This window comes from Hypanus sabinus, chromosome 28 (assembly GCF_030144855.1).
Source record: "Hypanus sabinus isolate sHypSab1 chromosome 28, sHypSab1.hap1, whole genome shotgun sequence".
Taxonomy (NCBI): Eukaryota; Metazoa; Chordata; class Chondrichthyes; order Myliobatiformes; family Dasyatidae; genus Hypanus; species Hypanus sabinus.
Window position 1 is genome coordinate 12,602,076 of NC_082733.1, and position 12,843 is coordinate 12,614,918.

General features: G+C 44.8%; 1 protein-coding gene and 1 long non-coding RNA gene across 8 annotated transcripts in view; one reads left to right on the forward strand and one right to left on the reverse strand.

The window, feature by feature from the left end:
- Positions 1 to 12,843, reverse strand: part of spg21 (SPG21 abhydrolase domain containing, maspardin) — a 104,141-nt gene that overhangs the window by 53,751 nt on the left and 37,547 nt on the right. The window contains exon 1 of one of the 3 annotated variants that reach the window (XM_059952631.1): positions 1,918 to 2,052. The exons of 1 other annotated variant lie outside the window; for it this stretch is intronic. The gene's annotated coding sequence lies outside the window, so the exon portion shown is untranslated. Of the gene's footprint in view, positions 1 to 1,815; positions 2,053 to 12,843 lie in introns of those variants that run through there. One more of the 3 variants, XM_059952633.1, reaches the window with a different exon arrangement.
- Positions 3,059 to 12,843, forward strand: part of LOC132382438 (uncharacterized) — a 206,428-nt gene continuing 196,643 nt past the window's right edge. For all 5 annotated transcript variants that reach the window (XR_009508312.1, XR_009508310.1, XR_009508311.1 and 2 more), the window contains exon 1: positions 3,059 to 3,408. This is a non-coding gene — a long non-coding RNA (uncharacterized LOC132382438). The remainder of the gene's footprint in view (positions 3,409 to 12,843) is intronic.

Genomic DNA, 12,843 nt, shown 5'->3' on the forward strand with positions numbered 1-12,843 from the left:
TGCTGAAGTCCATATAGACTACATCCACTGCCTTACCCTCGTCAACATTCCTCGTAACTTCTTCAAAAAATTCAATAAGGTTTGTCAAACATGACCTTCCACGCACAAATCCATGCTGGCTACTCCTAATCAGATCCTGTCTATCCAGATAATTATAAATACTATCTCTAAGAATACTTTCCATTAATTTACCCACCACTGGCGTCAAACTGACAGGTCTATAATTGCTAGGCTTACTTCTAGAACCCTTTTTAAACAATGGAACCACATGAGCAATACGCCAATCCTCCGGCACAATCCCTGTTTCTAATGACATCTGAAAGATCTCTGTCAGAGCTCCTGCTATCTCTGCACAAACTTCCCTCAAGGTCCTGGGGAATATCCTGTCAGGACCCGGAGATTTATCCACTTTTAAATTTCTTAAAAGCGCCAGTACTTCCACCTCTTTAGTTGCCATAGGGTCCATAACTTCCTTACTTGTTTCCCACACCTTACACAATATTGTCCTCCGGTTTCCTCCCAGTCCAAAGGCGAACCAGTTGGTAGGTGAATTGGTAATTGCGCATTGTCCCATGATTAGGCTAGGATTAAATCAGGGATTGTGAAGTGGAATGGCTCGAAAGGTCTGAAGGGCCAAATCCAAATTGTGTCTCAATAAATAAATGCAAGTCACATGGTATCACTGGAGAACCAGAGAGTTAAATAAAAAGTCATTGATGGCTTTTCATAGATGCTGCCTACCCTATTGGCATCTCCAAGATTTTCACTTTCTATTCATATAAATATTCTTAATTACCAAGATCAATTTTAAGGCTAGACAATGCATACGTGTAGTTTATGTGCAGTATGAGCATCAGTCAATGTCAATATCATTTAAACAGAATAATGTACATTATTGCCTTTAAAATTGTAAGATGGCCCAATGCATTTTTTTAAAAGAAAAATACAAACTCTGATACAGGGCCAAACAAAGAAGTATTTTAATGGGAATCAAATACTCAGCCCGCATCACGTTCTAAAACTCATTTTCAAAGTGAGAGTGCAATGACTTACAGTTTAAAGCCTAGTAGTTGAGTGATACAGTGTGATAGACAATTGGGACACCTTTCCAAAACACAATTTGAAACTTTTTACCCACTCTCCAACAACTTCACTACAATGCTGTCTATTTCCAGTTCCCTCTTGCCACCTGTCAACTGTCCCCTTCACCATTTCCCTATCGCCTTTTTAATTTACTCTTACTCTCTCGTCTGCCTTTAATTCCTCACAAAACCCCTTTCATCTCTCTACCTTAATCACTCCCCTAACTTTTCATCACCCCTTTCATCTCTCTACCTTAATTATTCCCCAACTTTTCACATCACTTTTATCACAAGTTTAACTTACTCTTGTTAGCTCACACGTTTATAGTTGCCCATATCCCAGCACTAACCAATCATCCCTACACACTTTCATCTAAAATCTTTCCCCAACAGACCATCTTTCATTATCCACCTTCCCATTCCTTCGTTAACATCCGCTACTTTTTCCAACCCTGTATCAAAGCCCTAAAGCCCAGCTCCACCCCACTGTCACTCACCCTACCTTCAGTTAAACGCAAGTCCTCCTCCCTCACGTTACTATTCCAATACACCTCCCTTTCCACATACCCTTACCCCGTCAGCTTGGTACCGAACATTTCCCCTGACTACCTCTATACTTTCCTCACTTCAACTAAATCCACTCACATCGCTGCATCACAGCGTCGCCTATTTCAACAGCCAGCACTCCGTTCTAACTTCACCCCACACCGCTCCCCCCTTCACGGCCTTTTACCTTCCGCAAGCCTCAGCTCGCTCGGCCCTCACTCATACTTGCACCCCGCGTCTCGGCTTCAGACCCGCTCTGCGCACCCAGCGGAGCGGCCCCCACACTCACCTCCGCCGCCACCATCTCCGACCGGAAGCAGCCGGCTCGTGACCAATCAACGCTCCCCCCATCCGGGTAGTCTGGGGGCGGTCCTTCCGGCGGGGGGGACAGAGAGCGACAAGAGCGGGGAGACGGGGTGAAAGCGGCCTGGGGGGACAGTTGGAAACTTTGAGGGAGGCGAAACAATGAAGAGAGATTGGGCGGAGGGGGTAGGAGGATGATAGAGTAGGGAGTGAGTTGGGGAAAGAAGGCGATGGGGGAAGAGTGAGGATCAGGAGTGACGAGACGGGGATAGTGGGGGAGAGGGGGGGACGGGGATAGTGGGGGAGAGGGGGGGACGGGGATAGTGGGGGAGAGGGGGGGACGGGGATAGTGGGGGAGAGGGGGGGACGGGGATAGTGGGGGAGAGGGGGGGACGGGGATAGTGGGGGAGAGGGGGGGACGGGGATAGTGGGGGAGAGGGGGGGACGGGGATAGTGGGGGAGAGGGGGGGACGGGGATAGTGGGGGAGAGGGGGGGACGGGGATAGTGGGGGAGAGGGGGGGACGGGGATAGTGGGGGAGAGGGGGGGACGGGGATAGTGGGGGAGAGGGGGGACGGGGATAGTGGGGGAGAGGGGGGAGAGGGGGGACGGGGATAGTGGGGGAGAGGGGGGGACGGGGATAGTGGGGGAGAGGGGGGGACGGGGATAGTGGGGGAGAGGGGGGGACGGGGATAGTGGGGGAGAGGGGGGGACGGGGATAGTGGGGGAGAGGGGGGGACGGGGATAGTGGGGGAGAGGGGGGGACGGGGATAGTGGGGGAGAGGGGGGGACGGGGATAGTGGGGGAGAGGAGGGGACGGGGATAGTGGGGGAGAGGGGGGGACGGGGATAGTGGGGGAGAGGGGGGACGGGGATAGTGGTGGAGAGGGGGGGACGGGGATAGTGGGGGAGAGGGGGGGACGGGGATAGTGGGGGAGAGGGGGGGACGGGGATAGTGGGGGAGAGGGGGGACGGGGATAGAGGGGGAGACGGGGATAGTGGGGGAGAGGGGGGGACGGGGATAGTGGGGGAGAGGGGGGGACGGGGAGAGGGGGGACAGGGATAGTGGGGGAGAGGGGGGAGGGAGGAGAGGGGGATGGGGTGGCAAAGGGGAAGGAGAGTGGGAGATGGGGGTGGTGAAGAGGATGGAGAGTGGTAGAGATGGGGACGAAAAGAAGGGGGGGAAGGAAAAGTGGAGCAGGAGCCAGTTAGGAAAGAGTACTAATAGGAGTGAGCAATAGAAAGCGAAGAGGTACAGAAGGCTGTGAAAAATAAGAAATTGAGATAAGAAGTGGTGTAGACATGGGAATGGAGGGGGAGTGAGGGAAAGGTGGGAAGCAGAATAGGAGAGCATGGAGGGGTTTGACGAGGAGAAGGGGAGTGGGAGATAAAGAAATCAAGAAGGGGGTTTAATTACACATCTGGACCCCAAAATTCCAGCCTGTGTCCATGCAGATGAGAGACTATACAAGAATTCAGGTGTGTTCAGTCATACAGTCAAAATACATGTCTTTTGTAAAATGTTTTGAAAAACTAATAAAAATTTTTTTTTAAAAACATGTCTGCACCCTGAGGCCAACTGCAACACAGTCCTCACCAAGTCTCCAGCAATTTAACTGTCAGATTCCAGAATGTAATGGTAAAGATTAAATCTTGGTCCATTTAATAATAAGTATAAACATCAAGTTGATTATAATTGCAATTTAGAATTCTGCATGCTTTGAAATCAAAGAAACGAGTTTTACCTGCAAAGCAATAAAACAGTGATCAGTATTGGACATAATCAAGCAGAATTTACACTAAAATGAAGCAAAGATTAAAAAAGCAAAAAGCTGTAATGAGTGCAGAAGTTGCCGAAAATCTTTGGCATTTTCAATGACTGTCTGAAATGTTAATTATTTCTCTCTTCTGCCTGACCCACTGACATTTTTTTTGATCGGATAAGAAAATATTATCTTCTGTTTTTTCACTTTTTTTGGAATATATGCTTCAATATTCAATTTTCCCACCAAAAATGCTCTGGAGAAGATGGTATTCTGCGTTGCTGAAGGTGGTGGTGAGCCTCTCTTGAACCTTGGCAGACCTCTTGGCGAAGATGATTCTTCACCAGGAGGTCTGCCAAGTTCTGCTATGTAGGGAATTCTCGGATTTGGATTCAGCAACACAATGGAGTACTGGAAATGCATTTCCAAGTCAGAATGATGTGTGACTGGGAGGGATTGGTGTTCTCTTGGGTGTGTTGTCCTTGACAAGTTGGGAAGGTGCCATCAGAAAAGCCTAGGTGAGTAACAGCAGTACATTTTATTATTGTTGATACACACGGCATCATTGTTGTGCAAATGGGTTGTTAATAAAGTAGGCTGCTTTGTTCTGGATCATGGCAAGCCTGAACACAAATCTTCAGTACCATAGCTGCAATGTTGTCTTAGCCAAAGCTCTCAGCTATTTCTTCCTATCATGTGGGGATACACTGAAAGGGCTGAAGACTGGTTTCTGTGACACTTCTGACTGAACGTGAATACAAATGCTTCAGCCTTGGAGCATACTCTTGATGTTCTGGATCTTTCTATCTCCATCTCAGGAGATAAGTTAGTGACAAACATCCAATACATCTTTACAACTCTCATAGCCGTCTTGACTCTATTTCAATTTAACCTGCCTCAGCTGGGTCTTCATTCCTCTGTCCCACTGTACCTGCTTCAAATAAAAGTTTTTCCACTCAAGTGTCTCTGAGGTATTTTCTTTCACCCTGACCCATAGTTTCTACTCTATTATTGTTGACAGAGTCCTTTACCCACACCTCATGTATTTCCTGTACATCTGCTTTCACACCAACCCTGTACAGAGCAAGGAAAAAATTCGATATTTAGAGACTAACAGGTCCTAACCTGTACAGATTTGGAATGTGGGAGGAGACCAGAGCACCAGGAGGAAACCCACGTAGTCACAGAATGTACAAACTCCTTGCCCTGAAGGGCTCACACCCTTTGCAACTCCCTAGTCCACTCTTCCATCTAACCATCAACTCCACTTCTAACTATGCATTTTCATGCAACCACAGGATTTGTAATACTTCTTTTTTCTTTAAGTTCCTCCAGCATTTAGTGTGTGTTGGCTACTGATCACATCTACATGAAACATTGTCATAGCATCCATCTTCAGGGATCCCCAGGCCATGCTCTCTTCTCACTGCTGCAATCAGGTAGAAGGTACAAGAGCCTCAGGACTTGCCCCACCAGGTTCAAGAACAGTTACTACCCCTCAACCATCAAGCTCTTGAACAAAAGGGGATAACTACACTCAACTTCACTTGCCCATCATTGAAATGTTTCCCCAACCAATGAACTCACTTTCAAGGACTCTTCATCTCATGCTCTTGATACTTAATTGCTTTTTCTTAATATCTGCGTTTGCACAGTTTGTTGTCTGTTGCACTCTAGCTGATCTTGCAACGATCCTGTTATAGTTATTTTTCTATAGATGTGTTAAATATGCCCACAAGAAAATGAATCTCTGGGTTGTATATGCTGACATATATGTACTTTGATAATAAATTTACTTTGAACTTTGAAACTTATAAACCCACTAGGTCACGTGAATGAGAATAGCATGAATGTGAGTGGTTGAACAGAGGTCTCTGCAATGTTTGATATATGCACGGGAGAAGGACCTGAATTAGAGAGATAAAGGAAGGAGGCAAGTTCATCAATTTCTGGAACAACTTACAAACGTTTGTAGATGAATGAAGGATGGGTTAGTGTCTAGAAGGATAGAAGTTTTCTTTGCAAATTTTGTCTGCTATGGCAGTCACTGGAGATGGAATCAGACACATTACTTGAACATATCAGCCCCCAGAAGGCCCGTGGCACCATCTTATATTATACCTTATCACTGGTTCTGGTACAACTGTTGTAGCAACCCCCATTTGGAATGATTCACGCTAGCAGGTCTCAGTTGAATGGCTTTGTAAATTGGGATGTGAATTGATTGAGCAATTTTGAGGCTGTGCCCTCTAGTTCTGGATACCACCACCATAGGGAACATCCTCTCCACATCCACCTTATCTAGTCCTTTCCACATTCGGTAGGTCTCAATGAGATCCCCACCCATTCTTCTAAATTCCAGTGTGTACAGGCTCAAACGGTCCTCCTACAAGGGGTGATTGATAATTTCATGGCCTAAGGTAGAAGGAGTCAATTTTAGAAAAACTAGCACATTTATTTTTCAACCTAGTTCCCTCCTACATTTACACACTTAGTCCAGTGGTCGTGGAGCATATGGATCTTGGACCTCCAGAAAGTGTCCACAGATGGGCGATTGAAAAGTTTGTGGCCCAAGGTAGAAGGAAATGAGTTATATGAATGAAATGAGCTCTCATTACATGCACCTGCAGGTCAACTCTTTCAGTGATTATGCAGAAAGTTTGAAGTTAATAACTAATCTCCTTGATTGATAAGTTAGGCCACAAACTTATCAATCACCCCTCGTATGTTAACCTCTTCATTCCCGGAATCATCCTTGTGAACCTCCTCTGGACTCTCTCCAATGATTGTACATTTATTTATAGACTTATTGAGCTACAGTGTGGAATAGGTCTTCCCAGCCCTTTGAGCCGCACCGGCCAGCAATTCCCGATTTAATCCTCACCAAATCATGAGGCAATTTTCAATGACCAGTTAACCTACTAATTGGTACGTCTTTGGACTGTGATAGGAAACTGGACTACCTGGAGGAAACCCACGCGGTCACAGGGAGATTGTACAAATTCCTTACATACAGTGGCAGGAATTGAACCCGGGTTGCCTGTACTGTAAAACATTGTACTAACCTCCCTGTTCACAGCATTGGGGTAATTCTCAGGTTACCATATAATCATAACAGCACGGAAACAGGCCATCTCGGCCCATCTAGTCCGTGCCGAACGCTTACTCTCACCTAGTCCCACCTACCTGCACTCAACACATAACCCTCCATTCCTTTCCTGTCCATATACCTATCCATTTTTTTTAAATGACAAAATTGAATCTGCCTCTACCACTTCTACTGGAAGCTCATTCCACACAGCTACCACTCTCTGAGTAAAGAAATTCCCCCTCATGTTACCCTTAAACTTTTACCCCCTAACTGTCAACTCATGTCCTCTTATTTGAATCTCCCCTACTCTCAATGGAAAAAGCCTATCCACGTCAACTCTATCTATCCCCCTCATAATTTTAAATACCTCTATCAAATCCCCCCCTCAACCTCCTTGTTCAATCTTTCCCTGTAAATTAGGTGCTGAAACCCAGGTAACATTCAAGTAAATCTTCTCTGTACTCTCTCTATTTTGTTGACATCTTTCCTATAATTTGGTGACCAGAACTGTACACAATACTCCAAATTCGGCCTTACCAATGCCTTGTACAATTTTAACATTACATCCCAACTCCTATACTCAATGCTCTGATTTATAAAGGCCAACATACCAAAAGCTTTCTTCACCACATGAGATTCACCTCATGAGATTCCACCTTCAGGGAACTAGGCACCATTATTCCTAGATCACTCTGTTCTACTGCATTCTTCAATGACCTACCATTTACCATGTATGTCCTATTTGGATTATTCCTACCAAAATGTAGCACCTCACACTTATCAGCATTAAACTCCATCTGCCATCGTTCAGCCCACTCTTCTAACTGGCCTAAATTTCTCTGCAAACTTTGAAAACCTACTTAATTATCCACAACACCACCTACCTTAGTATCATCTGCATATTTACTAATCCAATTTACCACCCCATCAACCAGATCATTGATGTATATGACAAACAACATTGGACCCAGTACAGATCCCTGAGGCACACCACTAGTCACTGGCCTACAACCTGACATACAGTTATCCACCACTACTCTCTGGCATCTCCCATCCAGCTACTGTTGAATCCATTTTACTACTTCAATATTAATACCTAATGATTGAACCTTCCTAACTAACCTTCCATGCAGAACCTTGTCAAAGGCCTTACTGAAGTCCATATAGACAACATCCGCTGCTTTACCATCATCAACTTTCCTTGTAACCTCTTCAAAAAATTCAATAAGATTTGTCAAACATGACTTTCCATGCACAAATCCATGTTGACTGTTCCTAATCCGACCCCATCTATCCAGATAATTATATATACCATCTCCAAGAATACTTTCCATTAATTTACCCACCACTGACATCAAACTGACAGGCCTATAATTGCTAGGTTTACTCTTAGAACCCTTTTTAAACAATGGAACAACATGAGCAATACACCAATCCTCTGGCACCATCCCCGTTTCTAATGACTTTTGAAATATTTCTGTCAGAGCCCCTGCTATCTCTGCACAAACTTCCCTCAAGGTCCTGGGGAATATCCTGTCAGGATCCAGAGATTTATCCACTTTTAAATTTCTTAAAAGCGCCAGTACTTCCACCTCTTTAGTTGCCATAGGGTCCATAACTTCCTTACTTGTTTCCCTTACCTTACACAATTCAATATCCTTCTCCTTAGTGAATACCGAAGAAAAGAAATTGTTCAAAATCTCCCCCATCTCTTTCGGCTCCACACATAGCTGTCCACTCTGATTCACTAAGGGACCAATTTTATCCCTCACTATCCTTTTGCTATTAATATAACTATAGAAACCCTTCGGATTTATTTTCACCTTACTTGCCAAAGCAACCTTGTATCTTCTTTTAGCTTTTCTTATTTCTTTCTTAAGATTCTTCTTCAATTCTTTATATTCCTCGAGCACCCCATTTACTCCATGCTGCCTATATTTATTGTAGATATCTCTCTTTTTCTAACCAAGTTTCCAATATCCCTTGAAAACCATGGCTCTCTCAAATTTTTAACCTTTCCTTTCAACCTAACAGGAACATAAAGATTCTGTACCCTCAAAATTTCACCCTTAAATGACTGCCATTTCTCTATTACATCTTTCCCATAAAACAAATTGTTCCAATCCACTCCTTCTAAATTCTTTTACCTCTCCTCAAAGTTAACCTTTCTCCATTCAAAAATCCCAACCCTGGGTCCAGTCCTATCCTACTCCATAATTATATTGAAACTAATGGCATTGTGATCAGTGGACCCGAAGTGCTCCCCAACACATACCTCCGTCACCTGACCTATTTCATTCCCTAACAGAAGATCCAACACTGCCCCTTCTCTAGTTGGTACCTCTATGTATTGCTGCAAAAAACTATCCTGCACATATTTTACAAACTCCAAACCATCTATCCCTTTTACAGTATGGGCTTCCCAGTCTATGTGTGGAAAATTAAAATCTCCCACAATCACAACCCTGTGCTTACTACAAATATCTGCTAACTCCTTACAAATTTGCTCCTCCAATTCTTGCTCCCCATTAGGTTAGGTTACTGTCTTTGAGATCCTGCTTTTCAACCTCTTTATCTACCTATGTTATTTTTACTGATATTGACAATAACTGTGCAGAAAGTGAGGTGGGAGGCTATGTTACTGTGTCTTATGGAAAGCTGGAGTCCAGAACGGTTTAAACTCAGAATGAAGGAGTAGAACACTGTGCCAAACCCTCAGAAAATACTAAGTAGTTTTTCTAGCCATCACAGAGTAGAATAGAAACCTAATGCTGCTATTCAAACTTGCAAAGTTCTGTTTTATATAATCCTGTATGGCTATCCTGATAAGAAGAACAGAGAAAACATTTTTATTTCAGCATCTGAAGAAACAAGGTTTTTTTCTTCAGTGAATTGTTGCACATGGTGAGACTAATTGGCCTAATGTCGTGCATATGCAGGAAGGATTTATACTGTGACTGGATTATGGTTAGAACAGAGGAAGTGGCTGTAAATATGGAAACACGACAGCTTATTAAGCAATTTCAGCCAGTTTCTGCTGCTCACAAGTTCAAGTATGGTCAAATCCTAGAGGATGTGTACATTAAGGACCAAGCCAGTTCTCCTAAAAAAGTATGGATTTTCCAGGCAGACAGAAGTAGAGGGCCAGCAGGTGACTGACAGTCTTTTACAGTGATGGGCGGTAAGACCTGCAACTTCCAGCAACTGTTATCAGTCCCCTACTTCTCCCCTTAATGGCATGTCCAAAGATCTGAAGTCTCCTGAAGATTGCCTATGGATAACCAGAATTAAATAAACTGACTCCCATAACTGTGTCAAATACTCTCAAAATAACAATGAGAAAGCTTCCCCGGGCAAAATGGTTTGTGGTATTCCATGTTAGCAATGGATTTCAGTTGATGCTGTTAACTCAGGAAACCTAGAGGCAGCAGTGTGACCTTTCACCAATTGTTGGAGGAGTGTCTCAAATATAAGTGTGAACTTGGCACAATCTTCTGACTCGGTCCTTTGAAGCCATGTGCACTTAATATAAACACTTAAGTATCAGCCAACTTGCTTCAACTTTGTGTATCTGTGCTGGTCAATTATACTATGGGCTATCTTCCTCCCTCCTTTCAAGGAGCAATGCCTCACAAAGACACGTGCCAGTGACAGTGAACCTGATTCTGACATCTTTCCCATTCAGTGGTGGTTGTTTTCGTCTCTTGCTGACCTGAGCTGCGACTTCACTAGGTTGACACCTCATTTTCAGTATGCCCTTCCACACTTGTGTAAGCAGGGTCGAGCCTCCAGGCTTGATAGAATGGTGGTCTGAGAGATAAGCGGAGACAGATTCTGGTGGTGTGGTGGATTGCTGATGGCTCATCGAGCTTAAAGGCTCAGACTTATCATTATGAAGTGGCTTGGTCTGAAATGACGACTGTTTATTCCTGCTGAGTTCCTCAGCATCATGTGTGTGTTACTCTGGATTTTCAGCATCTGCAGAAACTCTTGTGTTTACGTATGCAATGGGGCGTCACAGTGGCGTAGTGGTTAGGACAACACTTTGCAGTACAGGCGAACTGGGTTCAATTCCCGCCGCTGCGTGTAAGGAGGTTGTATGTTCTCCCCATGACGCGTGGGTTTCCTCCGGGTTCTCTGGTTTCCTCCCACAGTCCAAAGACTTACCGGTTGCTAGGTTAATTGGTCATTGTAAATTGTCCTGTGATTACTTACTTACTGCCTGTTATGCTGCTGGCGGTTAGGGCAGCAATGAAGGTCCTCCATCTCTGGCGGTGTTCAGGGCTTCCTTCATCATGTCAGAGGCTTTCGCTACTCAGTTCTCACTACTGTCAGTCATGCAAGTCCCAGGTGGAGATTCATGAATACCATCACACTCAGATGTAGAAGGATTCTTCGTTGCTGTTTCCTTAACAATTTTGTTTCACCAGTCAGGGTTGTTAGTCTAGAGTTGAACCACTGAACCTGGAGGACCGGTGAACCACTCTTAGTCTGGCCTCTACCCTTTGACCTGTTCGGTATGGGTGGACAATCTCCGTGGATTGTCACGTTGTCGTGGTGGAGAAGCTTGTGTGGTCGAGATCCCAAGAGTGATGCCGTCTGGAGCTATGCTCCTGGTAGGGTCACCCATGGCCGTAAGGTCGAGGGTGAGGTCCCTGACAAAGAACAGTCCAACCAAGACCTCAATAGTGGAACAGGCGGATGAAGTTACCAAACTCAACAGCTATGAAGGCTGCACCATATCCATCAGCTCCAATCGTCATGGTTTCCATACCATTAGAATCAGTTGGTTGATTTGTGAGGTATCGTGTGCTTCTTGGAGTGCAACATCAAGTACACGTTAAACAAATACACGCACAGGCGTCTTCACTCTGTGGGCCAATTCTTCAAGTCTTTTGGTGATCGGGGGAGGGCGACGGGAGCTGGCACTGTGATAGCTGGAAGTTCCTAGTCAAGAACCGGCACAAAAGCGGTGAATACTTGATTCAATCGCTCAGCTTTTGGACAGAAGCAGGAAAGTTGTTCGGCAGCAGTACTCACATCTGAGCAGCCCTATTTAGGATCCACTCTGCTAACCCTGAACTGGGAAGGGGCTAGAAAAGGTGTCCTAAAAATAGTCTGCTTTACCCCATCCTGTCTGGAAAGCCGCATCCAGAGGGATCACCATAGAAACATAGGTGCAGGAGTAGGCCATTCGGCTCTTCGAGCCTGCACCACCATTCAGTATGATCATGGCTGATCATCCAACTCAGAACCCTGTACCTGCTTTCTCTCCATACCCCCTGATCCCTTTAGCCACAAGGGCCATATCTAACTTCCTCTTAAATATAGTCAATGAACCGGTCTCAACTGTTTCCTGTGGCAGAGAATTCCACAGATTCACCACTCTCTGTGTGAAGAAGTTTTTCCTCATCTCGGTCCTAAAAGGCTTCCCCTTTATCCTTAAATTGTGACCCCTCATTCTGGATTTCCCCAACATCAGAAACAATCTTCCTGCATCTAGTCTGTCCAATCCCCTTAGAATTTTATACGTTTCAATAAGATCCCCCCTCAATCTTCTAAATTCCAGTGAGTATAAGCTGAGTCGATCCAGTCTTTCTTCATATGAAAGTCCTGCCATCCCAGGAATTAATCTGGTGAACCTTCTCTGTACTCCCTCTATGGCAAGAATGTCTTTCCTCAGATTAGGGGACCAAAACTGCACACAATATTCTAGGTGCTGTCTCACCAAGGCATTGTCCAACTGCAGTAGAACCTCCCTGCTCCTGTACTCAAATCCTTTTGCTATGAATACCAACATACCATTTGTCTTTTTCACTGCCTGCTGTACCTGCATGCCCACCTTCAATGACTGGTGTACAATGACAACCAGGTCTCGTTGCATCTCCCCTTTTCCTAATCGGCCACCGTTCAGATAATAATCTGTTTTCCTGTTCTTGCAACCAAAGTGGATAACCTCACATTTATCCACATTAAATTGCATCTGCCATGAATCTGCCCACTCACCTAACCTATCCAAGTCACCCTGCATTCTCTTAGCATCCTCCTCACCACTAACAC